Genomic DNA, 14,239 nt, shown 5'->3' on the forward strand with positions numbered 1-14,239 from the left:
GCTTTCCACTATAAATACGAAGCAGCATAGCATCATTCAACAGGCATACGAGTGATGTTGTTGTGAACCAGATTCATATTTGATGAATGATGAATTTGCCGAGTACTTTGCCAAGGTGAGTTATGGTCTTTACAGCAAGCTTTGGGTAGTAATCGCTGACCACAGCCACCCTCACGGACATATTTAAAGTCAATGCAGCATTTATCCTACAAAAGCTTGGATATACTCTACATAGGGATGCTGCCATGGTGACATTTTGGCACACCGGAGTTCACCGGTTTGATATTCTGGAGCACCAGTTGAAACAATGGGCACGTTTCTTAAACGCTGCCGACTCTCCACCCAGCAGAATAAATGGGTACACCACAGTTAATCCATCAACAGGTCACGTGTGGTCGCTAAAAGTGCGGCACTAAGGACAAAGATGTTTGGCTAGCGTGCAAGAACAGGCCAAATACCCCCTCGAGGGACTTTGCAAAGGTCCTTATAGTGGCTGTCCTTCTAGCAGAAGTGGTGAGAGCATACAATTTCAGAACTGCACCTTTACCTTTGCAAAGCTTCTATATAACAGGTGGCAGCAGTGGCCATATGTAGATCTTCTTAGTGAGTTAGTTCTGCCTATTGTACTTGCTGGTAGCACACAGAGCACACACTCCAACAAAAACATGTGCTGACGCTGGCACTCTGGCACACATCTGAAGACCAAATTCTTTGAGAAATCCAATTAGGAATGCACAGTTGTGTAGTCAGCAGTGTTGGCTGCAAGGCTGCATGTCTATCATACCTCTCCCAACAGTTTCATAAGAGGAGCACAGCAAGGAAGAATTACTGTCTATGTTAAATCCCAAATTACAAACAAGTCCTTTAAGCTCCGTTCCTCCTGCCAGGGAGGTCTTGGTTCTTAAATCTTGACAATGCTTATCAGCACTGGTAGATGATTAATGCCATGCCTTGAAGCCATGCAAAACAACACAGATAAAGCATGTATTTTATTCACTTTGTCATTATTGCAATTACAAATAGAGGCTGAACCACCCATTGATTGTGCAGAAAGGAAGCCAACCGGGTTTCATGCTTTGTAATTGAGCTTTTCCTAATTATCATCGCTCAAAAAATGTATCTCTCACAAAAAAAAGTTCTTCCTTGCATTATAGTTAACTTCTTAAAACGTCAAAAGTCTGCCAGCATCCTTTCACACGATGCTTACGGCAAGACGAGCAGTTTGCTTCAGTGAGATTATTCCTTAAAATGTGGAACATTTAATTAGATTAAGGATATATACGATGTGTAAACACAGTACAGTATTGTGTACGTATGCACTCGGAGACCCACGTATACACTGACTGCATAGCCCTAAAAAAAGCTTGAAGCTATGCAGGGTTGAGCCATCTGGGAGTGCCAGGTGTTGCAGCCAAATGAACGTTTGCCAATGATAGATGCCTTGAAGCTGAGCTGCCACCAAGCCATTTGCCCATATCAACACTACCACGCGGAAATACATTATATATATAATTTATATACACAGCATATGTGATTCATCGTGAGCAGCCATTATTCAATCCACTGCTGGATGAAGGTCTCCCCACGCCATCACCATTCCTCGCAGTCCACCATTCATCTCAGGCCTGTGCCTCCGAATTGATCTCAGCACTCCATCTCTGCGGTGGTCATCTCTTGGAATGTGCTCCCTGCTTCGGCTGCCATTCCATCACCAGTCTCGTCCAGCGATCGTCAATCTCGTCCAGTGACGTGTTCTGCCCCACACCTATTCACTCTAGATTTGAAGCTTTCGTGACTGCAAGGATTCATATTCTTAGGTTTTTTCGGTAAAGTCACGTAGGTAAAATTTTTTAATTTAAATTAATAAAGGTAAAATAAAAAAATCACAACGTTTCGGAGGCACAGCATGCTTGTTTTATCATTTACTTGATACAGCAAGCGTGCTGTGACGGTTCCACCTGAAGACGGAAGCTTGTGTTGCCTCCGAAACGTCGTGATTTTTATTTATTTTTATTTTACTTTTATTAATTTGAATTTTTTACCTACGTGACTTTACCGAAAAAACCTAAGAATATGAATACCTATTCACTCTTTTTGATTGTCAATGACATCATTTTGAAATTGCTCTCTGTTCCATGTGTTCCTCCCTCTGTTTCTGAGTGTGATATCAATGTCTACTCTTGCCAATGTGCATGTTTCAGATGGATGTCAGAGCAAATAAGATGCACCGATTGAAAACATTATTGTTCAATCATAAAAACCTACATCTATTCTGTATACATAACATTTATATGAAGCTGTTCAATAAAAAAACCTATTCAGGGAGCCTGACAATAACTATGAAGGACTTTGTGAGTTACATGTTTTGCAGAAGAGAAGGGAATGAAGCAATACTGAAAGCAATGAAAGGAAACATGATGTACCGTATATACAGTTTTAAAATTTCATATTTACGACAAATTACCCATTACAAATAATTTTGTCACATTCAAAGTTAATATTACACCTTTAAAACTTTAGCTTTGTGCTGATCTTCAGCAAAAAAAAAATAAACGTGCACCATTGCCCCTTTTCTGCAGAAATATGCATCACAGAAAAAAACCGGTGATGTACAACATTCAATTGCAGATTGACATGTATTGCTGCCAAATTTCATAACCGCAAACTACCACGATAGAATGTGTTAATCCCGAGTCAAATGTGAGAACGTCCATTCACGTGAGTCTCTTACCACAAGGCCGCTGTGCCCAAAAAGACGACACTCTGTCTAGACATATAAATGAGAACAATTTAGACTTACAGTACCCGCTTTCTCTCTCACCCTCTCTCTCACTCTCTCCTTGGGCAAACTATAATGGCATCCCATTAGACAGCAGGACAGCGGTAGCACAGCATTCATTATCTTATCTCTGGAAAACCGCCATTCTGGTACATGCTTTTCATTTCAGGGAAAACACATGTATTCGAAGGAGACCAAGATTGCATATGGTTTATGAAGTAAAAACACAATGTGTAAATAATGTTTTTTTACATTCAACTATACGAAGAATGTACGTTTTTTGTTGTCGAACAGTGGGTTTATGATGCCACATTGAGCTAAAATAAACCAATGTGCAGCAATGGCAGTAGAGCGCTAAAACTGAAAATGTAGGGCTTTTACGTGCAACTGATATGTATTTATTTGGAACAAAAAATATATATTAAAAATGGTCTATAACAACTGTACAGGAACATTTTTTAATGTTCGTGCTGCACAGGTACTAATACCATGCAGATGATCCATTCAACGCAATTCCATTAAATTAGCTCATTAGAATAGCACTTTACTAATTATACTAATCCCCAGTAAAAAAACAACTTTGGTCTACATAATGCTGTGGGCTGTATCACTTGGCTATAACCAAGTCATTAAACAGAATGCAAAAAGCGTAATTATGCAGTCCTGGCTAAAAAGCTGTTATTATGTATTTGTTTCTGTGTACTTACCGTAGAGGATTTAAAAAGCGTACACAAATGACTATGTAACAGCATAACTCGATTGTAAGCCGTCGTGGAATTTAGGACTGCAGACAATAACTGCGGTTTGCAACTACAACCGGCCAGCACCTGTATCGCAGGCACTTTGGGAATCACAAAATTTGCCATCAGTAAAGCAAGCGCCTTGCAAAACCGCAATGCTCCACTCTGACACTGGCTTTTGGTGTACTCCCCACACAACGCCTGGACCAGACCCACATTTACTGTCTGACATGTAGAGTGTCTGGTTTTTTTTCTAGCTTTCACTTATTTCATGATTTTTTTAAAATGTATTCTTGTAAAATCAAATGCATTTCTAGCTTTCACTTATTTTCTGCTTTTTTTTAATGTATTCTTGTAAAATAAAATGCAACATCATACCTTGTTTTAGTGGTGATAGTTGGTGGTAAGTTTTGAGTTTAAAATGTGACCTGCTATATAGAAGTGAAAATAAATCTCAGACGTTTTCATGGTATTTTCAAATTCCTTCTTTTCCCAGAAAGATAAACAAAAAATCCACCTTGGACGTGACATTTTTTGTATTCTGTCCGAATTTTCTTTCTTTATCTTCAAGCACAAACTGTCTATTATTACTGCTCCAACAATCTCCTAATAACTCCCTCATCTATTCCAACACCACAGAAAATAAATGATTAAACAACCTATATCCTCTGCAACCAGATACCCTCCATTGCACATGAGGTCATACGCAGATAGTGCTTGACAACTTTAGTACATACAGTTTAATGAATCATCCCCTGGAGATTCCATAAACTAGTGTGATCTATGGTCATGATTAGATGCAATCATTATTTATTTTCTACCTCACAGGTAATGTTTCTTATTGTTGTGCATATGTGGTTGCATCGTTAGCATAAGCGTATATATCACATATATAATTAGCATAAATATACATAAACAGACCTACATTATGAATTTCCACAAACAACAAAAACTAAGTTCAGCCCATTAGCTTATTGAGTTTCCAGACCAAAAGTAATCCAACAGCATTTGTTTAAGTAAGAAAACTCTGACAAGCCGTTGAACAAAGAGTGTCACTGCATCACACACTTTAAAATGTGCTTCTGCGGCCGTCTGGAACGCTCTTCCGATATTAGGGAGCCACTGGAACCATGCCCTTTTAAATGGAGATGGAAAACTAATTTATTTAGAACTCATTTTTGTGTTTAGTTTGTTGTCCTTCCCCCGCACCTCCGATTAGCACTGTTGGCTACGTACGGTTTTGAAAGATGTTCAACGCACATACACACGTACAACCTTCTGGGTCTTATCGGCAGTCAGGCTTGTTAAACATTTTCTACTGGTTGCCAGATACTAGTATCGAGCATCTGGCAACTCCATGGGGCATGATTAGATTCAAGAATCGTTTTTTTCGTTTTTTCTCATGAGCACCGTTTCTTATTCCGTCTGTCATATTCATCTGTACACACGTATTGTGAGCATGTATCAATTAATAGATATGAGCTGATTAATGGATGCGTCATTATACCCCTACCCAGTTCATATCATGCGAGCCATCCAAATATATTTCAAATATGGGTATCTGATCATCTTAGTGGATAGATGAAGCTATAACAAATATGCAATGCTGAATACCTAATTTTGTAATATAATTATTTTGGAATATTAGAGCTGTTCATAAGTTTAAAGCCAAATGCTTGTTTAAGGAGATTTATTTTTTCAAACCTGTGAAATAAATCAGTCGCAAATTTCTTGCACCTAACTCAATGGTTAAAAACATCCCGAACCTTGATACCAAAATGGTGTAATGTCGTGAAATTAACTTCATTAATTATTCACGCTTGCTTTGTCTCCATTTTCTGCAAGTGCCCTTTGGATTTTGAGATGCAATCAGTGAAGGTCCACATGTGCTTTGTTGTTAGATGAGAACGAGTTTTAAACACACATACGTTCAGTGGTAGATATAAAAAATTCACTTTTTTTCGACAAACCAGGTAAGTCAGCAAAGAACAGATTATAGTAGTTTTCATTTCCAGTTAATAAAAACAACAAACCCCGACAAGAGATTAATATCTTTTGCTGTTGTACGATTGACATCACAGTAGAAATAAAATATCGGCTGTAGTTTCCCTACAGTTTTATTATTAGTTCATATAATCCATGGGGTTATATATACTGTATATACATACTTCGTTATAAATATTTAAACACATAAGTACAATCAAGTTTGAATAAAAAATATACGGAAGATCTTGAAAATCAGACTGGCGTTTGATGCTAAAGATGCATTCATTGTTTAATATACATTTTTACCAACAACCCAAAAATAAGAAACAGCACTTTGCTTCTTCACAATAACCATCTAATATCATAATCATGGATAATACTCGACAACAAAACAGTCCGAGCATTAAATATCGATTTAAAGCTTTCGTGACTGCAGGGATTCATCTTCTTGGTTCTTTCGGTAAAGTCACGTAGAAGGGAAGTAATAAAATAATAAAAATAAAACATAATAAAATAAAATAATATGAAATATATTTTATTTTATTATGTTTTAAAATAAAACATAATAAAATAAAATAATATGAAATATATTTTATTTTATTATGTTTTATTTTTATTATTTTATTACTTCCCTTCTACGTGACTTTACCGAAAGAACCAAGAAGATGAGTCCGAGCATTATAATTGTATTAAGGTGCAACCCTGAAATGTCTTGCTCGTGACCCTGCTGGCAGAAGGCCTCCAACACGTGCCTCTGGAGAGTATTGAGCTTGCTCTTTCACGCTGGCCATACCCATGCACTATAGCACAGAGATAAATATTTAAAGTGCACATGTACAAGGGTGATGACAAATCCAAACCATGCCAAAGTCATTACGCTTGAGCCTATTTTGCTCCACACGTCTCATGAGTTAGTCATCATGGCCTCGTCATCATCACTGATGTCATCAAAGAGGACATCAACTTTTACGTAAGTGCAGTAAAGGTGGCTGACAGAACGCACCATGAATTGATCTAATTTCCAAAATACTTGAAAACAGAATATTACTTGTTTAAAGTATACAATCAGAGACAAAAAACAAGAATAACAAAAGCGAGGAATACAATTTCCACTCTTTGCGAATGAACGCCGGCATTACCGTTAACGTGCGCACTTCGAAACGTACTCTTATCTGCATTACGCTCGCGTTTTAACCATTATATTTTTTTTGTACGAGGATTCACCATGATCAGGACTAATCAAGTGAAGAAAACTATATTTCATAGAACCTTGCCACCAGGCAGCTGTGTTCAACATTCAACCGTGACAGACCCTCGGGAGGTGATAATTAAAGCGGGCCGATTCGCCGCAAGTCCTGGCCGATTTGGTTCTCACCATATGCCTGGTGGAGCAAGGGGACACGAGGGCCAAATGCATATGTGCAATGGCTTTCTCCTGGCTAGAGTGCCCTCGGGGTACATTTATCTCAACGTTTTCAATTTTTTTTTAAAACGCTATCCGGCCATGGGAAAACATTTTTTTACAACCTCTGACACCAATTTTCTGAGCATTAACTGCTACCAATCTCATCTGTAACCAGGTTCAAACTGAACGCACTGCAATCTAGTCCGCAAAATGTTACTCTATAACCTTTAAGTGTCGATACAAGATTTTAAACACGCACATAATACATCACTTTACGTAGCCGTTGGTCAGTTAACATATCTCTTGACAAAAGAAAAAAATTACACTTACAAAAATGCGTAATTATGCACACTTCTGAAGTGTTAAACGTAGCTCGATTACATTTAATCAACCCTCAATGTCAAAAATGAAATTTGCAATTTGTAACTAGCAATGAAAAGCAACAACCACAAACACAACGCTAAATCAAATGGAACAATATAGCGACGCACAAATTGCAATTTAATTTCAACGTTAAAAAAAATATATCTACACTTACAAAAACATTTCCTCTGTAAAACAGAATACAATACATTTACTTAAACAACCAAAAAAAACATTAACCGGTAAACAATGCAAGCGATTAATCAATCTCAAACGCCGGGACCACCGAGTGGAAGCTACTCACCCAAGGTTTAAGCAATAAATAATCCCTTCCTTTGAGCAGCACAGAATAAAAGCAGCTTCCCCAGTCGCTCTCTCGTTTTTTGGGGGGTGGCGGTGTTGGTGGGTTTCTGTGGATTCCGCCTGAAGCTACATCCCCAGCTCTTGCAGGTGCCCCGTTACTTAGCCAAGCCACGCCCAGCAACCAATGCCACAGTGCCGGTCAGCATCACAACAGCAAGGATGAATGTTTTTGTTCATTGTGCCACCACCACCACCATCAGCACCCCCAGTTCTAAATCGCACTTGCACGTCACAATTACAAAATGGTGTGGGGCTTTTTTTTTGCTGCTGCTGCTGCTGCTCCTGCGATCCAACGCCGATCGCTCGCAGTTATTAGAATTCGGCAGAATGCAAGATTTTTTTTGAAAAACGCTGCCTATGTGTTTGATTGTATGCCAACTGCGATCAAATGAACACTACGCCAGAGAAATTTTGAACAACAACAAAAGCGCAAAGCTATGCACGCACATCACACGTTAAATACATCACTGATGAAAGGCGAATAATATAAAGTATGCTAATTTCTTCAATGAAATAACCATAACGTTTTTCTCACATACAGTATACCATAAAACAACCCGACATACAGTGCAAGCAAAGCATACCAGAGGGAAAAGCTATATGTTTTTAAATTATATAGATTTTAAACCTATGTGCTGTATATGCACATCTATAAAACCGTATTCATTCAATGAACTTCCTCCATTACCAAGGTGTCGCGACCTATGGGTTCCTGACAGCCAATCACTGGGGGTGGCATGAAAAACCCTCGCAAGATGTATTGGCTGGAGCTAGAAGCAACATTTCCATCCTCCAAAATGTCTTGTGCCTGCTGGACTGAGAATCCCACGTGCTGGCTAAGGTCTATTAGCTCCACTCCTCATGACTCACAAAGTGGCGATTACCCACTGCCATTACATTAATTACGTGGCTGACTGCAGAGGGACACACAATAGGAGTGCCTGAAGGGGGCCAAGCTAGATTTGCTTAATGAATGCAAATTCCTTTGCATCTTCAAATAATCGCTTTCAATCCAACTGCAGCATCTTTCCACTTAACTGTGAGGCAGCTGAAAGCTTTTTCCATTGATTTTTTTCAACACATACGCTTATAGAACACACGTTTAGAATGCACGTGCAAAGAATTGCTCGTGCATTTTTTTAAATCCGTCCCATCACATTTCATGGCAAAAGTATTAGATTTTCAGAGCAAGTCATTTTTTTATAAGGTGTTTTTAGCTAAATTAATGCGAGTTATCACTGGCAGTATCAGAGAATGCATAGGAAAGACCAACATAGCGTACTTCTTTTGTATGGCCTATGAATAGCAATTAGAGATTCACTCATAAGTGATTTAGCGATTCGGTTACTTTGGGCTTTGGATAACTGCAGATACACCGTCTACAAATTTACATTTCGGGCAATGGTTATATGTCATTATAATGAATGCACACACTGTAGTATAATGTTGCTGCTTCGGGTTACTATACAGGTCGGGAGAAAGTTAATAAAAGTCTGGCGCTGTAGATGATAAACCTTCCTCGGGAAGGCCAGTAATAAGCATTCAGGGTGTATCTTTTTTGGGCAAAAGCATCCATTTCCCCCCCCCCCACATTCAGTGGCATATAACAAAACTTTACATCAACTTATAGAAAGAAAAAAACTGCCCACTGAGTATGTTTTATAGACCACTATCTGAACGATAACAAAGCAAACGAATCCTGATCGATGTAAAATAATTTTCACTCCATTTTATTTGTAAATAACAAAGTCAATTTAGAGTTTTAAACAACAACGCTTTTCGATAATTATACAGGATTATTACTCAAATTAATAATATGATTTGGATTTAAAATGAAAACCTCCCTTTACCTTTAACAATGATGGCCAATTCAACATCTGCTGTTTTGCTTTCATTCCATTTTATTTGTCATTGTCCAGGTGATTGACTAAATTTCATAACTGGCAGTGTGCTCTTATTGACATTTTTTTCTATAAAATAGAAAAGCTGAAAAGTGCACATAGAAGAATGGAGAGATACGTAACTGGAATTACGCCGCGAGAAAGAGGAGCGTGTAAATTACAGAATAAACACAAATCACCAGTCAGATTAACTGGCAATTTTTTTTTAGTAATTAACTTTTATATCGCGTCATTCGTGCTAATTGCATCCCACAACGCTGTCCATGCGTTGTCTTTGGCAGGACACACGTCGCGAGAGAAAGGATGGTGGTGGATGAACGAGACTGGTGATAAAATGGCAGCCAAAGGAGAGAACGTGCCTGGCAGGATGACCAATGAGAAGATTGAGCGGTGGCATCTGTTCACGGGCAGGAGTGAGATGGCAAAGGCATGAAAGTGACGGTATTGTGGGGAGACCATCCAACAGTAGATATACCAAGGCTAACGATGAGGATGATGATGGCGACACGTGAGCAACTATGCAAAAATATCTTTGCGGGTTAATACACACGAACAAACGCCATCACTTGCTTTTGATAATAAAACTTAGCAGCAGCGTAATAAATTGCAGAAGGATAACAGTAACAATTCATAGTGGAAAACACGCAGGTGGCATTTGTCTAAGTAAGATTTTAAAGAAAGTTACGTTTAAAAAAAATACTGTATGTGTAAATACAAATGGAATTAAATAACTCGGTCTCCTGCATTCGTTTATGTAAATAAAGGAATTTTTAAAAACAAATGTACAATTGGGAGTCATTACATACCTATTTGGGTCACTTTAACCCTTAAGCAGATCGCTTTATCATAGGTATCCACTCTGCGGCAGAAATACTTCCCAAAAAGGCAATGGCAAAAGCAGCATAAATGCATTACGTAACATTCTTAGTATTCCATCTGCACCGTTACATGAATGGAAATACTTTCTGAAAATCTTCCACACATTCTTTGTGGCATCAAGTGCTCCTCGGGATAAGAATAGGGGAATGTTGTGTGGATTAGTCCAAAGTGTTATTCAAAGTATTTTACAACTTAAAACCATTTTGCCGAAATACAAAACCAGTGTGCAAACATGTGCTAATTGATATTGGACATGGCACAGGGTCTGGCAGCAATATCTGAAAACTTGAGATGATGTATAATTGCAAGGTTGTATCCTCTCTCTTAAAAGCATATCGAAATGGAATACGGTTTGCCTGGTTTGTGTTATACAGACAAGGCACACTGCATCTGAACAATGCACTTGATATGCAATATAATTTCCTATCCTTTACAATCCTGTAGAAATTAAACTCAATCCATGCACCATCAGACCAGTTGCAGTGCTTCTGTATTGAGAAATGCAAACAAAATATACAGGCACAGGGTAATCTGAACAATGCACTCATCTCCACAACCAAATGCCGAGAGTGGCTTGCTTGCGCTATTGTAGCTTAGCCTGTTTGGAGACAGATTAACGTTAAAGTTATTTTGGAAACAATGACATATGTGGCCACTGCCAGAGGCATAGTTAGTAAGAAGAGTTGGAGACTTGGTTTAGCCTGAAGGTTAGAAAGTGGAACGTGTTCAAGGCTATCAACTTAACAGCTACCTTGTCAAGCCACTGCAAGATGAAGGCCTCTCAATGCTGTACTGGTCACGTGTGCATGAACTTCTTTCGCACCGTATGTGGCCAACCGTGTTAATCGAGGTGTAGGAAGCATCGTTCATTATGCTGGTTAATGCAGATTGGTGAAGAGGAAGCCCAGAACAGGTTCATGTTACTTGCCGCTCATGTTAACCTTGGCTCGGAATCAAACTCAGGTTGTTGAAGTTCATGCTACCCGAATTATACATTACATAATGTGCATTATCAGAACGCGGTTTTCAAATAATTTTAATCCATCAAAATCCATTACATAATGTACATTATAATAATGTATGAGTAAATAAAAAAATTCGTATTTGAATAAGCATTGCGACTTTCACAATTAACCACAAAGATGCCTACATAAATGTATAAATACATGAAAGGAAATGCATTCAAATACAGTTTTATGTCAACAATCACACAATGGTTAATAAAATTAAGGCATAAATTAACAAAAACATGGATGTAAACAAAGACATATATGAGCAAATTCCTTAATAATTTGTATTGAAAAGTCATCCCTTGAACGAATAAACTAAAACAAATCGGTTCATAGAAATGTAAAACTTTTCAACGTTTAATTGTATCCCACGTATGGGTTAACCAATTCAACCACCGCTGGTGCCGTTATGAATAACAATTGGAACACTTTGCTCCGTCTGGACATGCAGGCATGCAACTATTGGGATAATTCAACAAGATACGCCACAGCAGCGTTTCACAATAGCAATACCATAACCGCATATCTTGGCTAAACAAATGCAACTTTATTTGTAGGTTATGAATTATTAATCGATAACAAAATTACACCAAATTCAAGAGGCACTGAACTAGAACAAGTGGCTTTGTCCGTTGAGGAAAAATAGGGGCCTTAAAATAGGATTTTGATCATTTGAAAAGCACTATGTACTCATTTATGCAGCTAACTTATATTCATAAAATTTTCTCTTCATATCTATATTCATATCTACAGTATATGCCAAGTGTACGGAGTAGTACATATTTAATTTGCTTTTCAAGTTGCCTAAAGGCTGGCGCAATTATTTTTTAAACAGCTAAAATGTTAGGATACTGTACATGAGGCTTGTTCAACTTGATAGTTTTATTATTATTATGATGAGAACTGCCCTCTTTCATTGCCTAATGAACCCATCACACCTTGAAAGCAGCCAGGAAAAGGTCAACCAAAGCAACCCTAAAATGTCAAATGCTCACATGGGGAGGGGGGGGGGGGGCGAACTCGAAAATGTTGTATGCTTTCTGTTGTCACGTACTCTCCGCTGCATATCATATCACACCCATCACAAGAGCTCTATCAGTGTTTCCACTGGAAATTCCCAGGAATGATATGTGGACCTGCACTGTGCCATATATCCTGTTAGGTAGAGATGTAGTCCTGAAATTGCTTGATCACACCACTGCTCGCAGAAGGAGCACCTCCGATTCGTACGGTCGACTACGTACGTTGCGAAAGACGTTCAACATAGATACAAAGCTAAAGAGAGCCTCTATCAATGGTATTTGGCCTACTCTTCCCACTGATCGGACGTCTTGGAAGAAGTGGCTCTACCCACACTTTACCCCACCACAAGTCACCTGCCAATCGACAACCTCGTGCCTCTGTTCCTCAAGATCAACTGCCAGGGACAATTATTCAATTATTCAATGAGAACAATTATTCAATAACAATTGTTTAAAAATAGTGCAAAGCCACGGGTTTATAATATTAAAGCACAATATCTATTAAATGAATTGTTAAATATGTACAAAGTATCATCAAGAAATAAGAATAATATATATGAAATGGCAGCTTGCTAACATTCCCCCAAAAATAGAATGTAGTAGCATTAATACACCCAGCTATAGTATACATTTAACTGTGCGGTTAACACCACATTCAATAGCTAGACATTTTAATTCGAACAAAACAATGCACAGGAAATACATGGAACTAAAAGAATTAGAATTTTTTTCATCATTATCTTTTAAATTATTTTTCCAACTTTCAGTTTAAAGAAACGGTGGATTGATAATGTCAGAATTTTCCACATATGACAATGAATTTTACTTTGTTGGTGATGAGTTTTCACAGACGTGCTCCGGGGCTCTCGCAGTATCTGCCTTTTTAAATACAAGCCCAAGGCCATTAAAACATTGAAAATGAAATAAACAAAACCTTGAGAACAGCCATTATAATCTGAAACTACACATTCGGTGGCAATAGCCAGACGCTGCCTCGTGAAGAATATAAATCACAAAGATGTCCCAGTGAGCTTCACCATAAACGGAGTGGCTGATTTTTTTTCTTACCAGCATAAAATGCTGCTCAAATCTCTGCAAGCATCTCAAAAATATATACACCCAACATTGAGAAAGCTTCCATAGCAGAAAACAAAAAAGTAAGCTGCTGCATTTATCTAATATGCATAATTTAAAACACGTAAAATGTAAATTATATGGATGATTAATAAAAGCAAACCCTCATGCACACTGATGGCAATTTCAGAATAACTTCTTCTAACCAGCTGCGTTTGAAAACCAAGGTCATTTCAACCGTTCAAATGGAAATTCCATGAGCTGTAGTATATCAAAAAACTCAATGTCAAAACCTTACTTAGAAATTGAACTTTAAATACACACTACATGACGTGCACCTAAGCATTTCCAAAGTGGTCTACATTTTAAAAAGCTAAAAAAGATGGATCATATACTTATTTGTGACCTTGGTTATAACAGTGACTAATCATATCAGCTAATAAATGAGTCAATCAATAACTCAATATCATCGCCCTGAAAGGATGACGACGCTTGCAAGGCCACTCACCAATTGCTGTCTGAAAGCTAGAGTCTAGGCCCTGCCTTGCCACTTGGACCACCACAAGGTCAGGCAAACACCATCAGGGCCAACCCAAGGGCCTAAGGGCGGGGCCGTGATTGATTACATGCACGTTGATGACATTGCTTATTTAATCATCCTGGTTTTAACTCCAGCTGAATAACCACGACTTCACTTGTTTGGACAACTGCATGAGA

General features: G+C 38.2%; 1 protein-coding gene across 9 annotated transcripts in view; it reads right to left on the reverse strand.

Annotated features, from left to right (window-relative positions):
• Positions 1-14,239, reverse strand: part of LOC133350269 (neuron navigator 2-like) — a 97,307-nt gene that overhangs the window by 68,416 nt on the left and 14,652 nt on the right. The gene's annotated exons all lie outside the window — the stretch shown is intronic.

The sequence above is a fragment of the Lethenteron reissneri genome, chromosome 33 (genome assembly GCF_015708825.2).
Source record: "Lethenteron reissneri isolate LAM-NWPU_2019-01 chromosome 33, ASM1570882v1, whole genome shotgun sequence".
Classification (NCBI taxonomy): Eukaryota; Metazoa; Chordata; class Hyperoartia; order Petromyzontiformes; family Petromyzontidae; genus Lethenteron; species Lethenteron reissneri.